The sequence below is a fragment of the Dermochelys coriacea genome, chromosome 1 (genome assembly GCF_009764565.3).
Source record: "Dermochelys coriacea isolate rDerCor1 chromosome 1, rDerCor1.pri.v4, whole genome shotgun sequence".
Lineage (NCBI taxonomy): Eukaryota > Metazoa > Chordata > Testudines > Dermochelyidae > Dermochelys > Dermochelys coriacea.
The window spans coordinates 123,311,307-123,331,582 of NC_050068.2; the positions used below are offsets into that span (position 1 = coordinate 123,311,307).

At 42.6% G+C, this 20,276-nt stretch overlaps 1 long non-coding RNA gene across 1 annotated transcript; it reads left to right on the plus strand.

The window, feature by feature from the left end:
* The first annotated feature begins 2,212 nt into the window (after positions 1-2,212).
* On the plus strand, positions 2,213-14,037 carry LOC122456207. The gene is made up of 3 exons (XR_006274949.1): positions 2,213-3,218; positions 9,458-10,007; positions 10,980-14,037. It is a non-coding gene; the product is annotated as an uncharacterized LOC122456207 (long non-coding RNA).
* Positions 14,038-20,276: the final 6,239 nt, after the last annotated feature.

Consider the following 20,276-nt stretch of genomic DNA (forward strand, 5'->3'; position numbering starts at 1 on the left):
ACACTGAATACTTTTTAAATTGCCTGCTTAAGTTAGACTTTTTCCAAGTTGGTGCTCACTAACAAGGACCTATTCAAACTTGATGGAACTAAGTTGCATGGCTCCAAACTGAGCCTCAGACCCTATTTGTCTGCAGATCTCAGAGGGAGTCAGAGAAGTGGAGTGACCAAAATTCATAAATGTTAAGAATCAAGGGTAAGGTTGAGAAGCCTCCCCTTACAGGTCTACAAGCCATTAGAGGGGAGACAGACTTACCAGAATCTCCAAGACAGACAACAAACAGGCCATGCCAGCTTTAGAACCATTTCTCCCTGTATCTAAAGCTTGTCTGCTAATGAGAACTTAGGGCTGTGCTAGCATAACATTGCCATCTGTCTCCTTGACTGCAATTCCAACTCCAACTCTACAAAATTCTAGAAGACAGAAAAGTAAAGTGTTGGTGAACCCTCTGTCTTATTTTTTCCTCTCTATTTTAGATCTTTTGTTTTTATTAGCTGGAGATTTCTCAACTGTTCTCTTTATTTTCAGGATGTGGAAGTGTGGCTGTGTGCATGCATGTGCATGGGGAAGCCACATGGGGAAGGCGCCAGAAAGAAAAGTTCCAAGTTTAAAACAGCCCTAAATATTGTCTCAAGACACTTGTTAAAGTGTGTTCTGTGTCTAAAAGTCCTGAGAGCCTTGAGATTGTCATTTGTCTTTTCTGGTAAAGAAGAGTTGTTAAACTTCTCCTTATTAAGAGTGTACTGTTAAAGTTTGTTCTACAATATGTTTGCTGGGGGCATTGGTGGAGTGGGGGAGGGTTAGTGACCCTATAGTAACTGAAGTCCAGGTAGGCAGTTTCTAATTGACTCCGAGGTTGTGGCCCAGACATTAGGTGGTAGTTTGGTTTCAGTGTTAAGGTACTTAACCTGATTCAAAGCATAGGTTTGTTTAATTTGGTAAAATGCTTTAATTGGGATTTTTAAATCTCACAGCAGCAAGCTTCTTAGAATTTATATAAGGACTGATTTTTGGTATTTGATTAATTAATTCCAATCCATTGTGGAGACTTGAATTTGGATTTGTTTACTGTAATTTGATAAGTAAACACATTTAGTATTATGAATAGTTTGGTTCTGGTGATACGTTTTCTTGAATTTATTTTAGCTTAAGATTTTCAACAACATTTATAAGCCAGAAACCAATAATGAATCACCTTTCTTTCAGTAGGCCACATGGGACCAGAAGCTTTTAGGATCTGGGATGGCTACAACCCAGTCAGTCTGGAAGCCCAACTAGTTCCTTCTTATGAGTCTGTGGTTCTCACAGAATCGGTGCCTGAACAGGAAGGGAAAGCTGACTTATGTATTTGTAATGATTTGGGGAATCTTCTATGTACTGCTTATGAATTCTCCAGTTTGAAATTTGAACTGCCTGTAGCCTTATATCTTATGGCTGTCTCACTGTATTCTTACATCATAATCCTTGTGCTGAGGAGGGAAGGGACAGACATGTATCTGGCTTTAAATAGGATGATTGGTAAAAGTTATAAGAACCTGAATAGTCATTTAGACCATCACAGAAGAGTGGAGTAGCTGCATTCTGGATGGAACAAGTTCTGCCCAGCTTGTCTAGAGAGCTAGTGTTTGGAGGAGTGGATTTCCCCCAAAGCATGACCCAAAAAAAGGTACTGATACTAGCCTTTAAAAGCAGAGATAAGATGGATCAGAAAGTGAGACAAAGGAAACCTGGGCAAGCGAGGAACAGAGGGCATGATTTCATAGCAGAGGGACCAGCCAACAAAGAAGAAAACTGTCTGCATGGGAAAGAAAGACTCCATGGTTCAGAGGAGAAATTGTGTGCAGGAGGGGGTGGGGATCCTGGACTCCTTAGAGCAGTGGTTCTCAAACATTTGTACTGGTGACCCCTTTCATATAAAAAGGTGAGTGTGACCCCTCCTTATAAATTAAGCACACTTTTTTTGTATATTTAACACCATTATAAATGCTGGAGGCAAAGTGGGGCTTGGGGTGGAGGCTGACAGCTTGTGACCCACCATGTAAGAACCTTGTGACCCCTTGAGGGGTCCCTACCCCCACTTTGAGAACCCCTGATTTCGAGGATTCCGATGTAAGCTCAAAGAATATTCAAGAGTGCTAAGGAGACTGGGGCAGGGAGATGCGTACAGGCGTTTTTATCTGAATCAATATACTTCCTTTGCTAGCTAATGTAAAGAGTGACTGGTTTGGAAGAACCCTGACAAACCCTATGTGTCTATTATGTGGGCCACTATCAAGTGCCCTTGAAGAGGTGAACTGTAAACCCCTAGTGCCCACAAGGTTAGAGTTCTGGGAAAGGGTGTGACAAGCTATTCGGGAATTTGGGGGTTAGCGCTGGTCCTGGGAACCTAGGTCAGCTGGGCCCTGCAATACCATTTCCACAGAGGAGTAACAGACAGCCTATGCCTAGAAATGCATCCGATGAAGTGAGCTGTAGCTCACGAAAGCTTATGCTCTAATAAATTTGTTAGTCTCTAAGGTGCCACAAGTACTCCTTTCCCTATGCCTAGAAAGTGTGTTAGAGGGGCCAAGGAGAGAGACAGGGCTGTAGCCTACTCAGACCCAGGGAAGCTTAAGAGCACATGGGCCCAGTGTGGTGGGACACAAACACAGCGACCTGGTAAGTGTTCTGGCGAGGGAGCACTAGCAGGGTTGTGTAACAGTACATTGATTAGCCTTATTGGAACTGAATTGTTTTTCAATTATTTGCCTGGAGACTGTCCTTGGAATCCAAAGACTGTTACAGCAAGTAATACTACAGAAAGCAGAACTAGCACTAGCCACGGAGCTGCCATTGTGCAAACAGGAAGTACCCATTTGTTAGCGACAAAGACAGAATGAGAAACTGCTGTGGATTTTTTCCAAATTGCTTTATTGATTATCTACATTATTTTTGAATTTCAATGGAAAGACAAGCCTCCCAGCTTGACTGACTAACTGTATTTAAATAGTGGTTTGCAGTTTTGTTTGTGATGTGTCCTGAATTGAAACAGACAAGTTTGTTCTACGTTTTAAAGGAGATTCCTACTTTTTATTTTTTGCTTTCATGTGCATGTCAACAAGCTTCGGATTACAATGAAAACCTGTGAGGTCCTTCAAGAGAGAAGCCAACTGCTTTATTCATGAAGCAGAGAGCTTGTAGATGTACAGCTAGAGAGTCTACTTCAAAAAGTACAGAATGTTAGTTTTCTTGAATCCCCTCTCCACCTAGTGATAACACATCCCCAACATCACACAATAAATGTATAAAACTTGCTGAAGGTGATAGCAACCCAGACGATCACCCCTATTTTAATAAGTTATATATTATAATACTGAGGTTGCACCTTTTATATTCTGACATCTAGCTAAGAAAGTGGTGGGGTTTGACCCAGCAAGCTGGGAGGGTTGTGACTCAGTTACAGAAAACTTATTTGAATTGTGAAGGAAAGGAGAACCAGTGTCATAATACAAACTGAGATAACATTACATATGGTTCAGTCTTGCTAAGTCAGGCATTGTGTTAGGAATGGTTTAAAGAGAAACCCAATGTTCAGGCTTTGCAGAAGGACAAAGAGAAACTAATTCTGCAGAACCTGAACATTGGGTTTCTCTTTAAACCACTCCTGACTCTAGATGAAAGACTGAGGTTTGGATCAGATAAGGGAGTTATTTGAGTCAGCTGAGCAAATTGGCAAATGTGACCCTCGTAAGAAGCGGGCACAAATCCAAGAGCTTATCCCCCTGGTTAGGACTCCTAAGGCCTTTTGGAAATATTGCAAAAGCTGATAGAGTTTACCTTGAATTTGGTTTGATACCCTTCCCCCCAAAGTGAGTGGAGAATGAGATTGTGTCAGGAATTACTCATTATATAGAAGTGATAAGCCCTACTGCTCTTATCTGTACAGAAATTAACGTTATAGATGTCATGCCCAAGACACTGTGTGATGAGAGGTGATCTGTGTTACTGCTAGAGGCGATAGCAACCTAGATGATCATCCCTAACTTAATAAGTTATATTCGAATACCAGTTTGTGAGACAAAGGATAAAGATGATAGCTGACACCTTCAAGAAAAATTGTCACCTTCACTCAGAAAGCATAACTGACCAAAGGATCTTCAGTGGAAGGCAGGGGGAAGGCACCTAGTGGCTTGCTAGATAGCATCTGTGCTCTTGAATCTGGAAGTGCGGAACTAGTGTTAGAGGGTAGAGAATTATCTTCCCTAGGAAGGTGAAGTGTAAAGGCCAGGTATTAGGAACCCAACACACAAGAAGGCTGTTGAAAGATAAGAATTCAGGCTGTAAGACTTGGGATAAGAGTTAAATAAAAACAACTTAAGGATGAGGGGTTTGAGACTAAGCAGCTTGTCAGAGCATTGGACAATAAACTGGATAAAACTGGGAGGGGTTGCAAGTGCTTTGGAGGATAGGATTAAAATTCAAAATCTGTACAAACTGGAGAAATGGTCTGAAGTAAATAGGATGAAATTCAATAAGAACAAATGCAAAGTACTCTACATAGGAAGCAACAATCAGTTGCACAGATACAAAATGGGAAATGACTGCCTAGGAAAGAAAACTGTGGAAAGGGATCTGGGGGGCATAGTGGATCACAAGCTAAATCTGAGTGAACAGTGTAACACGGTTGCAAAAAAAAAAAAAAAAAAAAACAACCCACACAAACATAATTCTGGGATGTATTTGCAGGAGTGTTGTAAGCAAGACACGAGAAGTAATTCTTCCGCTCTACTCCACACTAATTAGGCCTCAGCTGGAGTATTGTGTCTATTTCAGGGTGCCACGTTTCAGGAAAGATGTGGACAAATTGGAAAAAGTCCAGAGGAGAACAACAAAAATCATTAAAGGTCTAGAAACTATGACCTATGAGGAAAGATGGAAAAAAATTGTTTTTTTTTTCAATCTGGAGAAGAGATGACTAAGGGGGGGAGGGGGGACATGGTAACAGTTTTCAAATAACCTTTTATGTATTACAAAGAGGAGGGAGAAAATTGTTCTCGTTAATCTCTCAGGCTAGGACAAGAAGCAATGGGCTTAAATTGCCGAAAGGGAGATTTAGGTTGGACATTAGGAAAAACTTCTTAACTACCAGGATGGTTAAGCACTGGAATAAATTGCCTGGGGAGGTTGTGAAATCTTCATTGGAGGTATTTAGGAGCATGTTAGACAATCACTTGTCAGGATTGTCTAGGTCAGGGATCTCAAACTCAAATCACCACGAGGGCCACATGAGGACTAGTACACCTTTTACTACAAATATCCAAAAGCCCTCCCCTCTGCCCCCGGCCCCGCCTCCACTCCATCCCTTCCATGAGGCCCACCCCACCCCAGTCCCGCCTCTTCCCACCCTTCCCTGCTCCTATTCCAACCCCTTCCCCAAATCCACGCCCCAGCCCCGCCTCTTCTCCGCCTCCTCCCCTGAGCACAGGAAGCACTGGGAGGTAGGCCAAGGAGTGGGGACGCAGCGTGCTTGGGGGGGTGTGAGGGGGAGCTCCGGTGGGCCGCAGGAAATAACTGCGGCCTGCGGGCCGTGCGTTTGAGACCCCTGGTCTAGATAATATTTAGGCCTGTCTTGAGAGCAGGGGACTGGGCTAGATGATCTCTCAAGATCCCTTCCAGTCCTACGATTCTATGTCCTTTAGGACTCATCAGGCTACAAGCAGTGTGACAGCTGGGAGCGGGGCAGGAAAGTTCTGGGTCGTCTGCTCTGGAGCTGTGCACCTCAGAGCTGACTAGAGCAGAGCCTGATATGGATTAAGAACTAGCTACTTAGTTTTTTTTCATAAAGGTTTCTAAGAGCAATACATTCAGTAGTTTATTATTTTGGAATTACATGAAATTGAGAGAAATGTAATCCAGAGAATTAATGTAATTTGTTTTCCTGTTCAGCAAAGATAAACAAGTGTTTATGTCCAAGAGTAGACGAAGGACAGAATAATATTTTAATCATCTTGCATACATACAATCATCTTAAACAAAGAGTATGAGAAAAACAGTAGTAGTGATTTTTTAAAAAAGGAATTATTATAATAATGTATTCCATTTACTTGAACAAAACTTTCATTATCTAAATATCTCTTTAAATTCAGCTCTTCACCCAGGATTAATATAAAAGCACTACTCACATATGCTCTCCCCCCTCAAGATTTTTGGAATTACCCTACTTACAAATCAAACAGTGACAGATAGCAAAAAATGGGACAGGGGGTGAGGGGAGTAATAAGCACCTATATAAGAAAAAGTCCCAAGAAATGGGTCTGTCCTATAAAAACAAGATATCTGGTCATCCTATTTATAAGCCACAATTCTCCTCATTTTCACTTGCTGAAGTGCCTCAAACCACTTTAAAATAACTTATCAATTATTTATAAAAAAAACCTATAAAAATATCTTCGATATTGCAAATAAACAAGATAAAGAGAGATCCCACCTAGAAAACAGGGAGAAGGGCAAACTTCTGAATAACAGGGGTACCAGTGGTTATTATAAAGAATATCTTTGAAAAATGTGTGTTGTTTAAGAGAAGGAAGGGATAAGATTAGATGGATTTCAAGGTGGAGTTCCACATACTAGGGACCATCATGGCAAAGGCATAAGAGATTGCCAACCTAGGCCATAGTGGTGGAAAGCTAGGTACGCAAATATCCACTAGGGCCAAGTTCAAGAGTGCAACTCTAAAATATAGAGTCATAGAAGATTAGGGACCTAGATGAGCAAGGACCTTCACATTTAAGGGGTTAAAAAAATGTGGAACAATTTAGTCCTGAAGGAAGAGAAGCCAGCCAGGAAAGGATTCATTAATCTAAAATAAATAAAACCCAGAAGTTTGGAAATTTAAAACGCACAGTTTTTAAAATGTGGGCATTTTCTTGGAACAAGGTCAAAGTATGGAGGTGGAACGCTTGGGAAAAGAGTCTGTCAGGGTAGAACATGAGGGTGAAAGCATCCCACACTAAATCAGGTTTATATTTTAAAATGTATATATTTTTAAGTATAGCTTTGAAGTAAACTACATCCCCTCCAGTCAAACCAAAGAAAAACCTTTGGCTGATGAACTGGGCCCAATTAGGGGTTCAAGATGCTAGGTCACATTGTCAGGACACTGATTTATTTCAGGTGGATCTATTATTTTTGAGTGAAGGGAAGGTATATTTTGAAGACTTTTTCCCAAGGGGCCAGAGAGAAAATGTGAGAGTGCAAGATGTTATGTCTCTAGCACTCCTAGATCCAGGAGCAGAAGTAACTCTTATGGCAGAAAGAGAGTGTGTATATGGGCTTGCCTATACTACCGCATAAGTCGATGCAAGTTACATTGCTCAGAGATGTGAAAAAATTAATCCCAAGTGATTAATTTACATCAACTTATACCATGCTCTCCCACCGACTTAGCTTCCACCGCTTGTTGAGGTGGATTAATTATATCAATGGGAGAGCCATGGCAGGAATAGATTTTTAAGGGGCCCCCAAATCCACCACTGTCCCCACCTCACACCCTCCCTGGCAGCATGAGGTTTAGGGAGGCTTAGTCTCCCCTAGCCCCAATGGTATTTAGCTACTGTGGATCAGCTTCAACAGGAGAGACAGAGAGCCCTACATCAGAGTATACCATGGCTCAGTGGTTAGAGTGCTCTCCTGAGAGGAAGGCAGTCCCTGTTCAACTGGATTTGGGACTCTGAAGACAAATCTAGGGAACTAGTAAAAACTGGCCTTTTCCTTTAACAACAAACAATACACCTGGAATACAATCCCACCTTTTAGGTCCACCAGTGCTCCTACCGAGCTCAGCCTGTTTCTTCATAAGTCTAAGACTGATTGTAAAAGGGGAACTCTCAACACCAGAGCTGCCTAGGAGTCAGGCATTAGTGCAGTAGATGGTCACCCCTTTTCAGTTATAATCCCCTGTGCTTCAGCTTCCCCAAGGGCTTCAGGGTTTTCACATTAGTATGGGGACTTTGGGATCTAGAACAGTCAGGGTCTTCCCCAGCTGGACCCTCTGGCAAGATACATGGTTTTGTTGATGTCCTATCTTTTGGGAGTGGGTAGGCAAGTCCAGCCCACCCTATTACCAGGCTCTGATCCAGGAACTGATGGTGGGCAGCTGTATTCTGTACCATGAGCAGCTATGTTCTGTGCCCTAGGGTGCTACACAGCTAACCCCCAGAACACTTCCTACCAAGTTTCCATTTGCCCCACAAAGTAAATTACAGAATCACTATTAAAGTCTCTGACCTTCCCAATCAGTTAACAATCTCTCCTTTGTAGGGTCTGCTTTTCCAGGTCTCAGGCCACAACTCCTGAGCAGTACTTACTCAGAGCAAAGGTCTGCTCCCTTCCAATGCCTTCCCTCTTCTGAGCAGTTCTGCTTCCCCTTTTAAGCCCACCTCCAGGTTATGCAGGCTTTGCAGGTGTGACTGGGTGGGATCATCTGGGTCCAGAGCTGCTCCTTAACTCCTTGTTCTCTAGGATGGGGTTTGGGCACCCCGCCAGACTGATGCAAATGCAAGAGGGAACCCAATATAAGTAGATGATGTGCTAATTAAGACTCTTTCCTGTGAAGAAACTGAGAAGTGAAGATGTGTTGTCAGTTGGATCAGACTGGAGCTTAGGTTTCATTGACAAAAGGGCAATGGAGCAGAAAGGGGGTACAATATTTGGGAGTGCAGTTGAATCCCTTGGGGATTTGCCCGCTAGTTAACAGAGTGCAGGCAATTCAGGAGATGTCTTCAACCACCCAGAAAGAGCTTAGAAATTTTCTAGTTTGTAACTCCTCATGGCAGTTCATTAGTAAGTATGCAAATTATTTAACCGCTTCTTAGGCCTGGCCTACACTCCCAAGTTAGGTCACATAAGCCACATTAGGTTGATTTAATAATATGTGTGTCTAGACTGTCGAGTCCCTTCCGCAGACCTAAATGTCCTGTAAATTCGACTTCTGTACTCCACTTCCGCTAGAGGCATAGCGCTTGATTCAACATCCAGGGGTTGACACGGGCAGAGTGTAGACTAGCGGTTCTCAAACTTTGTAATGGGGTCGCCAGGGCTGGTGTTAGACTTGCTGGAGCTCTGGGCTGAAGCCCTTAAGCTTTGGCACTCCCCAGGGAGGCAGGGCTTGGGCTTGGGCTTTGCCCCCCTGCCCTGGGTGGTGGGACTCAGGCTTCGGTCCCCCTTCCTGGGATTGTGTAGTAATCTTTGTTGTCAGAAGAAGGTCACGATGCAATGAAGTTTGAGAAACCCTGGTTTAGACACTGCCTTTTGTATAATTCAAATGAATTGGCCTCCAGGAGGTGTCCCACAATGCTCCGCTGTGACCGATCTGGAGAACACTTTCAACTTCACTGCATGTCAGCCAGGTACACAGGAAACAGCCGCTCCCCTGTTAAAGTCCTGGAAACTTTTGAATTTTCATTTCCTGTTTGATCAGTGTGAAGAGCTCGCCAGCACAGCTAATCATGGAGACTCAAGGCCACAAACCCACTCCAGCATGGAGCACACAGGAGGTATTGGATCTTATTGCTGTGAAGAGTCTGTGTGGGCAGAGCTCTAATCTAGCAGAAGAAACGCAGACATCTATGCCAAAATTGCACAGGGGACGGAGGAGAAGAGCTACACCAGGGACACGCAGCAGTGCCATGTGAAAATAAAGGCCCTTTGGCAAGCTCCCAGAAGACAAGGGAGGCAAACAGTCATTCTGGTTCTGCCCCACAGACATGCTGCTTTTATGAGGAGCTGCATGCTATTCTCAGGGGTGACCCCACCACTACCCCAAAACACTCCATGGATATCTCCCAGGAGCCCCAGGTGACCTCAAGCAACAGTGAGGAGGACATTGTTGATGACGAGGAGGAGAATGCGAGGCAGGCAAGCAGAGGATCCATTCTCCCCAACATCCAAGAACTGTTTTTTAACCCTGGAGCCTGTCCCTTCACAGGACCAGTTGGCGGCAGAGCGTGATGCCGGGGAAGGCACCTCTGGTGAGTTCACATTTCCAATCAAACTGTAGGGGTTACATGCTGTTATTTTTAATGTTTAATCTGAACAAAAAAGTAGGTGTAGTGGGTATCACTCTAGCTACACAGAGGATGCTCTCCGAAAAAGACTGTTTATGTGCATGGGGATAGCCCAGGAATCCTCAATGGAGATCTCTAGGAAGCTTTTATAGAGGTACTCTGCAATCCTTTGCAGAAGGTTCTGGGAAGGGCTGCCTTATTTCATCCACCATGACAGGACACTTTCCCACTCCACTCCAATATTAATTCTGCTGGCATCATTGCAGCACACAACATTGCAGCATAAGGACCAGGTCTGTACCCAGATGCTTTCAGCATCTGTTCCCTCTGTTACCCTCAGGAGAGTGATATCGCATATGGTCACCTAGGGGCAATGGGGGAAGTTTTCAGTGCTAGCTCTTAAACCACAAACGATTCAACAAGTAATCCACCCCATTTGGTGATTTCTGAGTCACACAACCACGCTTTCCTAAATGTGCTGTGGTTGTGGTTGGAAGGGATCACCATGTATTGCAACCAGCATTTAAAAGGGGGGTGTGTGTGTGTGGCAGCGGCAGCTTCCTGTTTGTCTCTCTTCCCGTCCAACCACATGTCACTTTTGTAAAAAAACAAGCTGTTTGGGAGCTTTACACTGGTGCCTGTCCTCAAGCACCATCCAGGTTCCTATAGGAAAGGGAGCTTTTCTCAAGTTCCAGCCAGTGATCCCAAGGATGTCTTCACAAAAGCTGCAGCACAAGACCTCTCGCCCATGCCTTGTGGCCTTACTCACCATGGCTGGAGCAGCAAATCTACTCTTGCAATAGCCAGTGGTTTTGATTACATTGTGGCATGCAGGGAAGTGTATTGAGGGGTGTTTTTTTATAAAAAGAATTAACCTGGCACCAGAAACAATGTATGCACAGTCAATGCTCCCCATGTGCTTTGCATTCCTTGTAGCTGAAACCTTGTCCATTGGCTTATCCTTCACACCGGGACAGAGACTTTCCCAGATTAGAAGGCGGAAAAAAGAAGACTCAGGAGGACATGTTCAATGAGTTAACGCACGCCTCCGAGAGTGACAAGATGGAGCTCAGAGCATGGAGGATCACACTGTCCAAGAACCTGGACATGGACAGGAAGGACAGGAGAGCATGCAGGGAACAAGAGCTTGCTATGCAGGAAGAGATGCTGCGGATTATGAAGGAGCAATCAGACCTGTTGAGGCATCTGGTTGAGGTGGGGCATGGGGGAAAAGAGCTACACCGGGGACATGCATGCTGGATGCTAGAGTCTCTCTGCAGCCTATGCTGAACCTGCTGCCATCAAGTTCCACATCCTCCTCCCCCAAATGTCCTATGGGGGGGAGGGAGGGAAGTTCGGTATCCCTTGCATTCAGCACCAGGAGAGGGTACAAGGACCAGAAGGCACCCACTCCCTGTCCTGCCATTCAGAAAAGCAACATTGCTGTGAGGGAAATTACCTAAAATGTTATGTAAGTGTTTGAAACCTTGGATCAGAGCCTGGAAAAGGTGTTGATCCACATTTAATCAAACCAGTTAGAAATAGAAACTTATATAAGACTTTATAAATAAGTAATCTTATTTCTTTGGTTAAAAATAACCTTTGTAGAATACAGTCCATGGCTTTAATGAAAGTGTCAGTTGTCCCTCATTATGAAATGCAGCATTTCTTTTAGAACCAAATTTCTCTTCATCTCACACAAACCTAGTGTTATCTTACTGTTTATTCCTGTGAATTGTTTTCATTAGACATTCTGTGTCTACAAAATGAGGTTCTACAAAACTCTATAGGACCAATATGCAAACACAGGTGCAATGAGTAAACCTGCAAAATTTTAATTTGTGCATGTAAATAGGGATCTGTGCATAAAAGCCTAGATGATTACAAGTGCAAATAAACACTCATTCATAAAGTTATGTTTAGTGCCTACAAACATTGTTTTTTGCTGGCACAACTGATCTGTATTCATTTTTGTGGCCATACCCATAGCACAGTTTTTTGTAACCCATTGCACGGTCTTTTGTTGTTCTGTATATGTTAAAGAAAATAATCCTGTAACAGAATGACCGGCCCTTTAAGGGGATATCGGTCTGAGCCCCACCTGTGATTAGGGTTCCCACCTGGCTGGTTTTTGTATTGCCTTATTGGGTAAAAGATTTAATGTGCTGGGTTGTTTTTTCACTTGGGACATGTTAGAGTGCTCTATAATTCTTACCTCTGTAGTCCGGACTGCAGTGCCATGTTAGGATATGATAGGTAAGAAAAATGACACAATAACACAAAAATACACGTATTTGTGTGTGTTTGTGTAAAATGGTTCTCTAAAATTTTTTAGTAATAATTAGCTGTAGGTGGCATTACAACCCTTTTTGTTGCTGTGAGGAGAGGTAGCCAGTGGCCAATTTTTCTGGGTCTTGGAAGTGGCAACCCTACCTGTGACACAGTTAACTCACCTCACAAGGTAGGGAAAATGGATTGTGTAACCCAATCAGGCCTTGGGGATAAATAAGAGATAGGCCTAGGTAGCGGAAAAGGGAAGGAAAGACTGCAGAAAAGCCAGCTAGCTAGTCTGCCCTGGGAGTTGCTTCCGACTAGAGAGCTGGGAGCACCCCAAAGGAGCCCAGGAGGGGCTGAAAAGAGCCCAGAAAGAGCTGAAAGCTGACAAGCTCTGGGAAAGAGGGACGGTGGAGCCAAAGGGTCCGCAGTTGATAAAAGACTGGGGAAAAAAAAAATCCCACAAAAGGGACTTATTGTAAGGATTCTGATTTTAGAGTCAGTTATTGTAAAGAACCTGAGAGGGAACTGAGGGCAAGGTACTTAAAAGGCAATCCCACACCACAAGAGGGTACTCTGGAGTCACTCTGATATTTCAAATGTTACAAATCCCAAGTCATTTCAAAATATATTCTTCCATTTTTGCTGAGTTCCTTGTTTAAACTTTGTAATGTGTGATGAAATCCATATAGCAGATTGAGAGCAATGGATGAGGTAAATTGTGTCAGTAGGTGAACAAACTAAGGCTTTCAGCACAGGTAGGGGTAGAAGATTAAGATGAATTGTGCCAATGTTCCAGAGGTGGTAATAGGGAAATGTGCGAGCACAGATTAAGTATCAAGAAGGACTGAAGATTTTTAGCCTTGAGAGAAAAGCTAAAGTCTGAGTTAAGACTAAAAATGGAGGTGGAGTCTGGGGATCTGAGATTACTTTTTACCAAGAAGGAGGACTTGAATATTTAAGTACAAATGAAAACAGGACTCACTGCACATTATAATCTGTTTTTTTTGCTTGGCTGAGCAGTAAATGGTTATTCCTCTTTAGGCTTTAATGTGCAGAGTTCCAAAAGCATAGAGTTATTTTTAATCAGCTTCTTTAATTTAGTAACAGTGGTCTTCTGACAATGAAAGGAAACAAAAAAAGATGGTTCCTGCTGATAAAATTTAATTTCTTTGACACATCAAGCATTTTAATGTCAAGGTAGCTGCTCATAGCTAGAGCTGCGAGACCTTGAAAGCCATCTCTGGCGAGGAAATATTGTTTTGTTCACAAACTCTGAGATCTAGGGAGAGCTTAAAATATTGGCTGTTAGTTTAAAATATGCCTGTTCCTATCTTAAGAGGCTGATATATCACTGAAGTGTTAAGGAATGAGTTGATACATTCTAAAGTGAAAATCTTATGTACTTTGAGCTAGATTTATTCCTGGGATACCGCCACTGATTTCAAAGTTACACCAGGGAAGAATTTGATCCACTGAGCCAAATCCTGACTCCATAATTGGCCTGCCTCCTGTGTCAATCAGGATGACTTGGAGCGTTGGCCTCTGCTCATTGTCCCTGGGAACTGTGAGTTTCAGGGTCTTGATTTCTCATTGGCCCTTCTCCTTTCTTTCAGTACTGGGAGAGTGCCAACCAAAAATCCCTACTAAGTTTCAGTAAGGGGACAACAATCCCCTTACAATAAGCTAAGACTCTATAGGCTTCATGGCATGTTACTTATTTACAAAAAGAAAAGGAGGACTTGTGGCACCTTAGAGACTAACAAATTTATTAGAGCATAAGCTTTCGTGAGCTACAGCTCACTTCATCGGATGCATCCGATGAAGTGAGCTGTAGCTCATGAAAGCTTATGCTCAAATAAATTTGTTAGTCTCTAAGGTGCCACAAGTACTCCTTTTCTTTTTGTGAATACCGACTAACACAGCTGCTACTTTGAAACCTACTTATTTACAGTGCATCATTTACAGATTTCAAATTATTTTTAAAAATTGCATGTATTAGTGTGGCATGAATGTATTTCTGGCCATGCATATATCTGAGATTTTGAAGATCTCATTAACCACTGCCTTCCTTTGGCCTGAATCTGCCGCTGAATATGCATGCAAGTATGAAACCTGTTTAACAGACGGGATGTTTGAGGGATGTGCCTTCTAAAACACATTTAGTTTGAGTTATCCAATTCTTTTTAATCACAGTTTCCTTTGTGTCAGTGACAGCAGACAAGACGCTAAAGAGTGATAAAAGAGACAACTAATACTATTAAAACCTCTGATGAGAGAAATACGAATGATCCTGAGATCCACAACATTGTGCCAACATGTGTCTGTGTTCTTCTCAACTGTTATGCAAATGGTTAGAGAAGAAGGGAAAATTTTCAGTTTAAACAGATAATACCCAGTAAGCCAATGCTTTGTTAGACAAAAACAGACAATCTCTTTGGTAACAAACTTAGAAACAAGAATGGAAGTACTGCTATGTTAAACTATGAAGCACATGTTCTTAAAATAATGCTGCTTTACCACTGCATAACTTTTTTTTTTCCTAAATTTATTTTGTCACTTAAAACCATTACAAGCCAGATCAATGCAAACACTCAGGTTGTTTAGCATATCAGTGTGGAGAATCCATATCACTGGATTTTTTGTATATTGAATTCTTATGCCCTTGGAGTTAAGTGTAGAGGATCATCTTGTATCTGTGGATGTCTCTATGATTTCTGGAAATTGTTATTTTGTTCTGTGTCTAACACAATAGGGTCCTGGTTCGTGATTAGGGCTCCTAGTGATACTGTAATACAAATAATAATAATAATAATAATAAAAAGGCTGATGAGCAAAATCATCCCTATCTCTGCTATTAGGGTTCAAGGCAGAGAGTGAATCAGCATGGTAAGGAAGAAAGAGAGCTTTCTACTGAAAAGCTAAGGCTGTTCCCCTTTCCCTATAATACTAGACCAGTAGTCAAGGCCAAGTGACAAGATCTGATATTTCAAATGATCCCCTATGAAGGCTGGAACTAAAATATTTCCATTACACCCAAACTACCTGATAATTCATAAGACTAAGACTGGTCTACACTGGGGGGGGAATCGACCTAAGATACGCAACTTCAGCTACAAGAATAGCGTAGCTGAAGTCGACATATCTTAAGTCAACTTACCTTGCGTCCTCATGGCACGGGGTCAACCGCCGCCACTCCCCCATCAACTCCGCTTCCGCCTCTTGCTGAGGTGGAGTACAGGAGTCGACGGCAGAGCGATCGGGGATCGATTTATCATGTCTACACTAGATGCGATAGGTCGATCCCCGATAGATCGATCACTACCTGCCGATTCGGTGGGTAGTGTAGACGTAAGTGATGCCTATTCCAAGACTTGTCCTTTCCAGGGAAACCGCAAAGTAAAAATCACAAGGACTGCAGGCTAGTCTTGCATCGGTAGGACCGTTCACATGGAGAGGCTGTACAAAACTGGTCTGTTGGGGTAATTATTCTGAAAACTTCTTGTACTTTACTCCTGGGGGAATTCTGCACTACTGCACATGTGCAGAATTTATGTCCCTGGCAAATTTCTTTACTTCCTTACAGAAAAATTACTTTCTGATGGGGAAGCAAAGGGAAGCCAGAAGAGTGGTCATGCAACCCTCCCCAGCAGTATGTTTGGGGTGCCCAATGCAGCCACCAGAGAGGTAAATAACTGTGGAGCAATGGGCGGGACTGGGGAAGACCCGGCTGGTGGCTCCTACCTTATGCCAAGCTCAGCTGCTACTCCTGGGTGGGTGGAGAAGGATGGGACTTTCTCTGCCGCTGCACAGCATCTGGGGCTGAGTCATACTCACCCTCCAGCTGCAGGAAGTTATGCAAACTCCCCCCTCCCACTGCTTCCTGCACCCATCACTCCTCAGCTGCAGGGGAAGGGATCCCTGTACAGGGAGCTGCTCCCCCATCCAGCCAAGCCCTGTGCATCCAGACCCCCTTATACCCAGACCCTCTCACTGAGCCTCACCCCCGATGGGCCCCATTCCCCCAGCATCTGTAAGAAGCCTCTGTGCATCCAAATCCCCTCTGCACTTGGATCCCCCACTGAGCCGCCCGCACCCAGATTGTCCCACACAGAACCCTATCAACCCTTACCTGCATCCCCCCACACTTGGATCTTGTCTTGTTGAGTCTGCCTGCCCACACCTGACATGGAGGGGCAGGGTCTTGGGGTGTTTCTGTGGCAGGCCTTGTCCTTGTGCTGCATCAGGGTTGGGTGCAGCCTCACTGCTAAGTCCATGTCCCAGGGGGGAGCTGCACAGTGATCTCCCACCTCTGTGCGGCCAGTGGCCTTTCCTCCCCAACGCCATGCTGGAGCATCCACATTTATTTGACAAATAAAATTTGCAGAATTTTAAAATATTGTGCACAGAATTTTTATTTTTTTGGTGCAGAATTTTTAATTTTTTGGCACAGAATGCCCTGAGGAGTAGTACTTTTACATATTACATGTGGGGAAAAAAATATCATATGGTAAAGTAATTTGTGTGTCTTATTGTTTCTTGAAATAATTGCCATAGGAGCTTATAGCTTTTATTATCTGATAAATTTTCTGTATAAGGTATATGTATTTTTATTTCTATAGTTTCCCATTTAGTTTGGTAGGCCTTATTTTGTAAAATGTTTCCATTCTCTTTAGGCTGGCTTTTATTTTGTGTACATAGATGGCTATCCAGCATCCTTTTGCCATTTTGTATAGGTTGATAGTCTTCATACACAGCTCTCCAACTATGATGCTTGTTATAGAAACCAATCAAATGCTAAATGTTTTCAGCTACATGTGTAGTATGTTGAGATCTCATCTGTCTAAACTGCCTGGATAGCTCTTACAGCTCTGCTCGCTCTGTCAACACTGGTATTTGTGTTAATGGAATGTAAACCCTGCAACCTGGTATTTACCTGGTCATGTTTATATTTCTTTGAATCACCTCTTGAGATGTCAAGCTTACTAAATCCTGTTTAATAGGATTCTTTTGCACATCCATATCACAGAGGACAATTAACCCACAGCTGTCACTTCGGCATGCCAGATGGACTTACATACTGTGTCTTCACTCTATGGTTCAATAGTTCTAGCAGGTCTGTATTATAGTTATCGCTCCCTCATACTACTTTTTTTTTTTATTTGTAGTTTATTGTAATCTAGGGTGAAATCCTGGTCCCGCTGAAATCAATGGCGAAAACTCACATTGATTTCATTTGGGCCAGGATTTTACCCATAGGGTTTATTAAACTCAGCAATAATAACAAATAAAAACAGTGGAATGCATGTAGCCAACGGACTCCCTCTAGAACGCTACTACCCCCACCCCAGTCTTGTTTAGTGGTCTGCAAGTCTTGTTTGCAGCAATCCTGTCACTCAACACTCCTTAAAAGTGTAAGATGCTATTACTTTAACACTTTCCTGATGCAGGTCAGAGGAAGGCTGCTGGGGATCAAACTTCTGTCTCACTGACAGAACAAAAGCATGGTTTGTTTGTTTTGACTCCACTTAATAGTTTTGTTAATCACATATCACACACACACACACACACACACACACACACACACACACACACACAAAGTGTAATAATTTTGTTTAATGTAATTCCTACAGAAGCAGACAGAATACTTCATAACAGATTACATTTTATATATAAAGTTGTTTATAACATCTATATAATGGGTCAAACTCCACGGTCAGTATATGGGTGTAATGTTGCTGATTGCAGAGGTGAAACATGTGTATCACATAGAAGAATCTGATGCAATATCTGCTAAGTGTTAAGACAGTCAGGAAGAGGGGAACAATAACTACATTTCAGAGACCAGGATACATGAAGAAACAGACTCAATTAGTCAAATGAGTTTGTTTTATTAGAGAGAGAAGAGATGGACCATGAGAATGGAAATTGAAGAGTCAAGGTGTAAATTAGCCTGAGGGGGCTATACCAGATGGTGGTAGGCAGCTTTGGAAGATCTACCATGCTTTATGGGGAGGTGTCAACGCGGGACAAATATTAGGGTATTTGATGGTGGCAGGGAATGAGCTCAAGGACAAAAAATGTAAGGTTCATCAATTAAAAATGGTAGCTGCAACTGTCAACAAACACAGAATAATTGTAAACATTGTCTCCCACATTATTCATTAATTTGTTAATTAGTACCTCATTAATTTAATGGTATAATCCATTTTTATTAACTAGTGTGTTATGCATCCATTTTCAACAGCTGATGAAGTAGGAGAAATTACCTGTCATAGCATCGAAACGTGATCAGAGTAAAGCCAAGGTTTCAAGTTATAAATGTTCTTTGTTACAGCAGCCACAAAATGAATTTATCACTTCAAGTGCCTTTTGATCTTGCCTCTGTGAATAAATGGAAATTCTTGAAAAATGGTTAATTTAATAAAATGTAGCAACTACACTTTTCAAAAATAAGCGCCTAATCCTGCAAAACTGTTCTATGGAGATAGACCCCTCTGTTCATATTGAATCACATTGACTTCAGTAACTTCTGCATGAACACAGAGGTCTGCCGGTACGGAAGAGGTTTCATGATCAGGGCCTAAATGAAATGAACAGCTGGATTTTGGACAACCTGAGTGATGGAGAGTTAACATTAGAGAGACCATAACAGAAGTAATTGCAGGAAGGAAGAAAGGAGAAGACTTTTATACAAAAGTTTCAAATGAGTAGTCAATCTCCAGGGCAAAAGTTAGCCCTTGTAGAAGTGACACAAATGGTTTTCCCCTATAAATTCATTTGATAGGTGTTTTTTTTTCCAGCAGGGGTGGAGTGCCCTCTTTTCTCTCCCCAGTCCAAATCCAATAAGGTTAATCGATGTGAATCAAAGCACAACATTCATTTCTCACTTGGGCCCAGATCCTGCACTGGAATTTGCTAGTGCAGAATCTTTACCTCTGCAATCAGGACCATGGTCTTTACACCAACAGTTCATGTCAAAACTATCCTTAAGTGAAAAATTCTGGAACTGCAATAATGGTAGCAAATTTTTTCTCTAAGATTTAAACCCTCCCCTCCCCCTCCCCAGTACCAAATCTGAAATATTTTTGCAGTCTTTTGGAGATATTCTTACCGGCTGTCCGTCCAGTGCTACTTCCTAAAAATAAAACTAAATCCCTTTACAATTTGAAGCGGGGTGGGGGGTTCCTGAGCTTCTATTAAGGTTTAGAAGGTCTCCTGAGTGGGCAGCACAAGAGCAACATTACTAGAGATCAATATGCCCTTCCTGTTCCTAGGACCACATGCCTACCCATTGCTTCTTCAGTCTCATCTCTTTGATTGCTGTTCCTGGGATAAACATTCCCTTGCAGGGCCTGAGGGAGGCAAGTGAGCTCCCCCCAGTGTAGCGTATGAAACAAGTTCAACAAGCTCGAAAAAGATGTTTCTCCTCTATTAGGATATATTCATGTAACTGTTTACTTGTAACAATAATTATTCAATTTTCAGATAGAAATATTATTTTAAATACTGACCCCCCCAATCTTCTTCTGTACATCTTATGTAGAGGATAGTGTGAGCTAGAAAGCTTGTCTCAGGATCTGAACTTTCCCCAAGTTTGCAGTAGATTTGGATCTGAGGTACCAGATTAGGCCCATCACTACTCTAAGGGTATCAATTTTGTATCAGAAAAAGGATTTGCATCCCATTTTTGTGAAGGTTTTAAATCAACCCTGCACCTTTCTGCAGAACCCATGGCCCTTCCAAAATCATTGCTGGTGAGTGTGTGAGTCCTCTCTCCTCTCGGTTCATTGATAGAGCCTCACCCCTCTCACTTGTAAAAAGGCCACCAATGCTCTCTGTCTACTGGGTAGAGCTGCAGAAGAAGGGGCAGGTTCAGTGTCATTGGCACAATTTGTATAGCGGTGGTGCTGAAAGTCACTGAACAAAATTAAAAGGAGGACTTGTGGCACCTTAGAG